The sequence below is a fragment of the Myotis davidii genome, unplaced genomic scaffold (genome assembly GCF_000327345.1).
Source record: "Myotis davidii unplaced genomic scaffold, ASM32734v1 scaffold36, whole genome shotgun sequence".
Taxonomy (NCBI): Eukaryota; Metazoa; Chordata; class Mammalia; order Chiroptera; family Vespertilionidae; genus Myotis; species Myotis davidii.
The window spans coordinates 708,352-716,810 of record NW_006287829.1 but is presented as its reverse complement, the minus strand read 5'-3'; positions in this window follow the sequence as shown (position 1 = coordinate 716,810).

Genomic DNA, 8,459 nt, shown 5'->3' with positions numbered 1-8,459 from the left:
CGCGTGCACCTATGGATGAGGACAGTGGGTGGGGAGTGAGGGCGGAGGGTAGGGCGGGAACTGGGAGGAGGGGAGTTATGGGGGGAAAAAAGAGGAACAAATGTAATAATCTGAACAATAAAGATTTAATTTAAAAAAAAAATCAATGTAAAGAAGAAAAATGATGGTTGGCTCCATGGAGAAAAAGACTGAGTTTCTTCCTTCCCAAGTTCTTCCCTCCACTACTCCTTAAATAAAATGCATTTGTGGCGCTGTTGGTTGGAGCATCATTCAGTACACCAAAAGGTCGCAGGTTTGATACTCCATCAGGGCACATATCTGGGTTTCCGGTTGGGGTTCTTAGGATAGTCAACCAATTAATTGGATGTCTTTATCTCTTTCTTCTTCTCCATAAAATCAATAAACATATACCCCGGTAAGGGTAAAAACATCCATTTTGGCACAGAACTATAAAGCTCTTTAGGTGCAAGCCACAGATAGAAAGCAAATGACAATGCACCAGCAGTGGAGGAGGAAAAGAAAAACTGATGCACAATCTTGAGGTGACAGTAGGATTGGAAACACCGTAAACTATTTCTCGTACAAATCAAGTCAGTGGTACCTGGATAGACATTTCTCTCTCTTCCTGGGGGAATCATGCATGGCTGGAGGTGATGATTAGATATAGAAAATTTAAGATTTGTTTGCATTTTAATATTAAGACAAAATCTGAAGATTTCTATTACAGTGTTAACAAAATTAAGTGTGGCTTGCGCTCTTCAGAAGGTTATATTTTTATGACCAGAGTCAGTGAATGGCCTTGCTATTCTTGGTGTAACAACACCAAATAGTTTTTCAAAACTGTTTCAAAACGTTGTGCCAGAACATTGTTGAGAGATAAAATAAAATAAAAAATAAACAACAACATTTGTTTCAGGAAGAAGGTAAATATTTCAGTGAGTTTCATGTGGATTGAATGAAATAGAGAGGTTTTTCCAACCTATTTTTTCTCATTTCTCAATGAGCACAGACTTCCTTCCCAGCTCTCACAGGTACCCAGAGCTTCCTTGGGCCCCAGCACGACTAGGACGCCCCTGCTGCTTCTCTAAAGCTATCAACCTGCCCTTCCGCTGGCTTTCATTCTGGAACTGTTCTAATCATAAACTCAAAAAGGTATCTTACTGGTTAAGTGCTTAATGTGTGAACTTGCAAAAGCCAGTACCTGTCAGTACAGTCAGTACCTGTATATAGACAGAGACTCTGGTCTTCATCCAATGATAAGAACAGTGAGAAAGGTAGAAATGTTTCTGCAGGATCCCAGTGTTGTAGAAGGGCACATACGTTTTATCCTTTGCTCTTTTTGTTAACTTGTAGGTAGCTAGCTCCTCTCTCTGAAGTCCTAGCCTCCCTCTTGTCCATGATAGCTTATTCTGCTTCCACCCTTTACGGGAATGAGGTATACACACACCTCCAGTGGCTTGCCTTCACCTCTGGCCTAGTGCTGCTCTGTTATGTAAGGACACTTACTTGTTTTATAAGCACTCAGAAATGAACAAGTCCTTGTGCTAATGCTTTCTACAAAAAAAGCAAATTCACACAAAAAAAAGGCAATGGAAAATTCCCTTGAATAAAAATATCATCTGAGAGCAGCGGGTCATGATGGGACATTCCACCTGCTCTGATAAACAAATGTTGTCAAGGAAAACCTGTAATTTAATAGAAATGTGACAGCAAAGACCAACCGCCAAGTGGTTTATAAAGGCAAAAGTTTCTTGACATTTAGGAAAATTCAACTTTTAGAAGTCACCTGTCGAATAGTCACATATTCATGAAAGTTAATAGCTAATGCATCACAGTGACCCTGCATCTCATCAGAAACTATTCTTTTCCATAATTAATCACCACTTCTTTTATATGTGCAGCTAGACTCCTTATGTGTGCAATCCCTGAATGTATAACTCCAGGAAAGAATAAATCGTAAAGGTATAGAAGTGGATTCTGATACAAACATTTTTAAAAGGTTCATTTATTGCAAATCTACCACATAAGTGCCCACGGCATTATGGAAATAAAACATTTTACCTAAGTTAGTTTCAATCGCTCTACCAGTTGTTTTTTATGTGGCTGTTGATAAGAGACACTGTTACTACATCAGGTGGCCCATGTCCTAACACATAAGGAGAACACTCTTCAAAAACAATGTGTACTTTAATTTTATGTTGGAAATATTAGAGTTGGGAATAGTAAGGAGGAGAAAAACAATGGAAATTGGTAAGAATTATATTTGGAGGCATTGCATAAATAAGTGAAGGTGTGTGGTTGCATATATGTATGAAACATATCCATACAAGACCATGTAAAGTTGGCTGAAAATTTATAAGCTCAATGTGACTTCCAATATGAATGATTTTTATTAAAATGTATTTCTGGCTTTTTTTTTCTTTCTAATTTGGGACATAGCACAAATTCCTACTGAAATGAAGGTAAATCAGAAATTTATTGTTCAGGGATATTCAGCTCTTGTTTTCTCTGCTGACACCACCAATAGGAATAATGACAAGCCCAGCTATGAGGGTGTTTTTATGATGCAAATCTCTCCAGGAGGAGAGGATTATAGTCATCATGAGTTTATTTCACAATTCAGCTACTTTCTCCAGCAAGCCACTATAATGAGATCCACTGTGCCCTTTCTCTAGACTGGAAAGTGAAATTCCAGTGGCTCACAGCAGGATTGGTTTGGGTCCTTCAGCCATCCTGGCTGTCAGTGCCTAAGGACTCCTGATCCACGCAGAGATTTGCATCTCTTATTATGATAAAATGAGCAGGAGGACACCAAGGTGGTTTAGCCCATTTTGAGAAAGTAAAAAATCTGCCAGTTTGTGTTTGTGAAAGAAAATATAGGTCACATTTTAATATCAGCTCTGTTCACTTCATAATAATCTATCTTTTCACACCAACACAATTATTTCATCTATTGAGTGAATTATCCTGTAGCTCCTCCCCATCATGTACTCACTCTCTCCTTAATATGTGAGCTAATCACTATCATATTATTTCACTAGAAGCCTGCTGGACAAGATTTGTGCACTTATGGGGGGGGATCCTTCAGCTGGGTTTGCCCCTTCTCACAGTCCAGGAGCCCTTGGGGGATGTTCGAATGACAGCTTAGGTCCTCTCCCCCAGGGGAGCGGGCCTAAGCCGTCAGTTGGATCTTTAGCACTCCTGTGGAAGCAGGAAAAGCTCCCGCCACCGCTGCTGTGCTCACCAGCCTGTGAGCCCGGCTTCTGGCTGAGCGGTGCTCCCCCTGTGGGAGTTCACTGATCACCAGGGAACAGCTCCTGCATTGAGCATCTGCCCCCTGGTGGTCAGTGTGGGTCATATCGAGCAGTCGTTCTGCTGTTCAGTCAATTTGCCTATTAGCCTTTCATTATATAGGACAATTAATGACAAACAGTAGTTTCTTTAACTAGACTGTAAGCCCTTGGCCTCTAAGAGCATTAGGTCTGGTAAGAGCTACAAGACTGGCAAAGTGTTTGGACATTTTAATATAATGATTTGTGGAACAAAAATGCTACAGAACATACTTCAGGAAATGAAAACTAATTAGCAATGTTCATTTGGGCCCTGTTTCATATACAGTGAATCATATGATGAAATATTCATTTACCCATGTCAAATCATTATGAGAAATATATTCTTAGGTGTGTTTCTCTGTGAGTTATACACACCCACGCACGGAGAAAGATAGAAAGGCTTTACTGATATCATTAGGCATGGTTTTACACATGGCAATTTTCTGTGAAATTTTGGAAATTAGCTGATTATCGTGGTCATTTCCTAGAGGACTATACATTTGTTTAGGAGGCAGGCTGAAGAATTTTATTTCACATCCCAATTTATCTATTGGCTGCGGCTCATCTTGTTTGAACTTTCTTTTCCTCCTATACTTTCATTTTCTTTCCCATATTTGCAAAAAAAAAAAAATATTGCCAAATGTTCACTTTCTTTTTGAGTGATTAAAGACATTCTGCTCTCTTTGAAAGCTTTCTCCACACCCTCCACTCCCATCTTCTCTCTCTCATTCCATATGCCTGCTTCTTTCCTGGGTTCTGCAACAATAAGTCTCGAGTAAACAATTCTCCAGTAAACTGTTCTCAGAAACAAGACTACATCATCAGGGTTACTGTGGCAAACAGAAAACAAATGAACATAAGCAAGCTTTAGCTCGATTAGTTCCACAGGGAAAAATCAATGGCATGGAAAAGAGCAAAGTTGCAGAGGGACGAGGTTGTATCTTCCAACTTGTACACAAAGGAGAATAGAAAGAAACGAGACGCCTGGTTACAAAGCTGAGTTGATGTCGACACATGAAAAGTAAAGTGCAAAGTGAAGGCAATTAACTGGATAATTGGAGCAAAACCGAACAATTTTGCCCCAATTAAATGGTTACTTCACTTGAAAGTAATTTTGGACTTGACTTATCCGGGATGGTCTGATAAAAGAATTCATTAATCTGCTGCAGGAGTGGGAGGGTACTTTCTTGTCTCTAAGGGACTCCCTTGAAAATGAGATGGCAGAACTTTTCCATATAGAGAAAGTGACAGGTGGGGAACCTTACCTATTCATGACCAGATGGTAGTTGTCTTTGTAACTTTATCCCTGGTCTATTTCTCACCTCTCTGTCAATAAGCGTTCTCTTCTAACAATTTGCCCTTTGCCCTTTGATATTATCCAATTGGGAAATCTGGAGCTCTGACTTTGTTCAACAGAGGTCTACAAAGCCAAGTTCATCGTCTTTTGATATTCGAATTCTGGTTGTCCAACCTATCCAGACATAAATAATAATGAGAAACAATGTTTATTGATTTCCTGCTCTGGACTAGATGCGATAAGCACAGCTCCAATCCATACAGAAACAATCAAGATGAAAATCATTATTGCAATTTTGCAGGCGAAGAAGTAGAGGCTGCAATAATTTCAAGAACTTGACTGAGGCTGCTCAATTAGGCAGTGACCACGTTGAAATTAATTTCTAAGTTGGTCTGACCCTAAAGGCCACGGTTTTCTATTGGTATTATTTTTTTTATGTTAGCTCTGTGATATTGTTTTTAAAAATCTCACCTTATTCTGTGTTTCTTGTTTTGTTTTGTTTTAAAGAGCAGGTGTAGGAAAGTGAAACATCAATTTATGTTTAGGATCAATGGCCTTCCAACAGTTTTTAGCATGCTTGCATAAAAGAAAATCAGCACATCCCCCAATACATTTTTCGTTTTCTCTGTGAGGGAGCCAGAGCGATCATTTCAAAAGGTAAATCAGATTGTGTCATTACCTCAGCTGCTCAGAAGCCCGCAGCGACCTACCACACTGACTAATATCCCAAATCCGGGTCATGCCAGAAAACCTCTCAGGAGCTGGCTCCTCTCCTTGCCTCTGCCTTCTTCCGCTTCCCACCATTCGCTACTCCCTGGATTTCTGGCATCTTTCTCTTTTATCAGACACGCGGTGACTGTTCATGCCCAAGGGCCCCTTCTTGTGAGTCACCTCCTCACCTCCTTGTGACCTTTGCTAAAATATTACATGTAGTCCAGCCTAACTTAAATAGCATCTTTTTCATACCTCACCGTCTTCTAGCCACTTTCGCTCCTGTAGGGTATTCCATTCTGCTTATCACATCTAAAGTTAAATTGCAGATTCATTCGTTTGCTCTCTCATTTTGTGAAGCCTTGACACTGAGCAGCTCTATTAGGTAGTGGATTTGTGTCTGCCTCTTTCATCACTGACTCCCCAGAACCGAGTGGGTGCCTGGCATGTAGAAGTTGTTCACTGGATATTTCTTAAATGGAAAACATATAAAACTGTTCTTCCTTATATTATATATTAATACAGCAATGCTTATTTCTCACATTTTTAGATAACAATAATAGAAATTCTAATATCATTGTGATACTCCACAATGGATTATACTGTACTCCATAGGGAGGGAATACATTATTTTGGAGCATGGGAATTGGGATTATTGAAATACTGTAAACTAGTAATTATGTTAATATGACCTAACAGTCATCTTTCCCATTCAAATTGGAAACTATTGACAGTTAAATTTAAGTCAACCAATTAAAATTCAGTTATCACCGATTTCTCTCCCCCCGACACCCTCCCAGCTAAGCTATGCAGACAAGCCTGGCTTGGGCACGGTCACATGACCGGCTACTATTGCGTCACAGAAACAGACTTATTTCTGTGATGAGATGGACCACAGACACTGCCCTCTCAGGTAATGTACATAAAACTCAGAGCATGGGAGACAGAAGAACAGATGTTTGCCTGAGTAAACTAGATAAAGGAGAAGGAAGATGCGAGCCAGGCATGCCCAACTATTATTCCAAAACTTCACAATCAGAGAGACCACCTGCTTCTTCCTGAGAGAAGCCAGTGAAGAGGTAGAAATGGTGTAATCGTGTAATATGATGAAACTCCTTCTGCGTGGGAATCTGAAGCCAAGGAATGGAAGTTTCTCTCCCTAATATTGCACTGACTTCAGTTTGACTCAAGTATCAGGCCTCTGATAAGTCAAAGTTGTGGATGCCGCTCACAGGGAAGGAGTTCTCCCACCTCGGGGGCAGCACAGGCAAGGCCTGCAGCTGCTCCTGGCCCCCGGACATGCTGTGAGTGTAAATTTGTGCTCCCCGCAAGCCTCTAACATTTGATCTGAAAATTCATTGGCTTTTTTATGTCCTAGGGCATTGGCTGATTCTTGTATGTGCCCTGACCGAGGATCAAGCCCACAACCTGGCATATCGGGACGATGCTCTAAGCAACCAAACTACCCAGCCAGGGCTAAAGTACTATAATAATAGAGCAATAAAATAGAATATAATTGTATAATCATTAAAAATTTACTGATGTTATGAAAGTGCTCACAATACAATTGCAAATGGAATAGCATTATTCATGGCTGTATGTGCAGTGTGCTCTGAATTTTTAGCAAAGTATATGCAAACATTCACATGCATCTACATTCTTATCCAAAAAAAAAAAAAAAAGACTGAAGGAAATATAGTAGAATGGTCATGATGTTTATTCTCTGAGGCTTCTGGCAATGATTTTTCCTTTAAGATTTTCTATATTTCTTATTTCTCTAAATAAACTCATGTTACTTTCTTTTATAAATAGTAAAAACTAGAAAATAAATAAAGAAGAATTTATTTCAATCTGTATTATCCTTTTTCATTATGCATTTAAGTCATTTTGAATTGGATTAGTCCATTGAGAGCAAGCCTATAACTCTGTGGGCATGTGGGTATTATATAATCTTGGGCAAGCATTTAGGATTAAGACCTCCTTGCCCTTAAGTAATGCTAGATAATGTAAGACTATGAGTCTTTTTTTTTTTTTACATATGTGCCATCTGACCATTCCCCATTCATGTAGCTTTTGTGTAAAGTTATCCCATCTCTTTCATTGCATATCATGCATGATTATAATTTTTGTATATTGTAAATAGATTCAAACTTTAATATTATTAAAAGGTACCTTTAAAAAATTCTTCTAGTCACTATGTAACATTTAAGGACAAGTATATAATCAGTGTCATTTTATAAATGCAAGATAGTTTCTATAGTTAAAAGAGGGAGAAGTCAAATAAATGCTGGATTGTTTATATTCTACAAACTAATTACAAACTGTTTTTTGATAACAATCATATTTGTATAAAGTAGCCTCATTTTTCTCATCTCATTGATGGTCTAATATTACACAAGCTTCTTGAGGGGTGATGAGAAAAACATACATTTTTATGTATTTTAAACAGCTTTGGTTTTAATACTGTATGAATTTCAATACTTACTTTGGAAAAAGTCAATACAACTGCCCCCAAAAGCAAAAATTTATAATTCTAATACACAGCATCAGAGAAAAACCACAGTGATTATTATTGATTTACTTCATGTCAGAAAAATGAATGTCTTCTGACATTCTTAAATTCTTTTAACTTTAAACATATTAAAAATCAAGGTGGTTGACTATATGATGGTTTCCATTCACTGACCATTGTGTAATCCTCTCCCTCTTGAATGTGGTGTATGTGATGGTACAGTCAATCCTGTGATTCATGTCAACAAAAATATAGATATCATAATTCATTCAGAAAACAGTAATTTGAGCTATTACTTACCTCAAAATCATTATCTCATTGCTTGATTATGGGTAACTGATACATTTTCTAGGTGTTAGTTATTGAGAAAGTTGAAAAGTCAAGCATATTTGGCTGCAGATTGTTTTCAGCATATTTTCTTTTCCTAAGCAGCGATAAGAGATATCTAGTTTCTAATTCTGGTAGCATCCGTAGTCAGCAAGGAGTTCTGTAGCTCATTAGGGTGCTGTACCAGACTGGGAGATTTTTTTCCTTGTTTCTTTGATACTAAGTCTGAGTGTTCATACTTCCTGCCTTGTCAGTATTGGGTCTAATAGGTACTTCCATA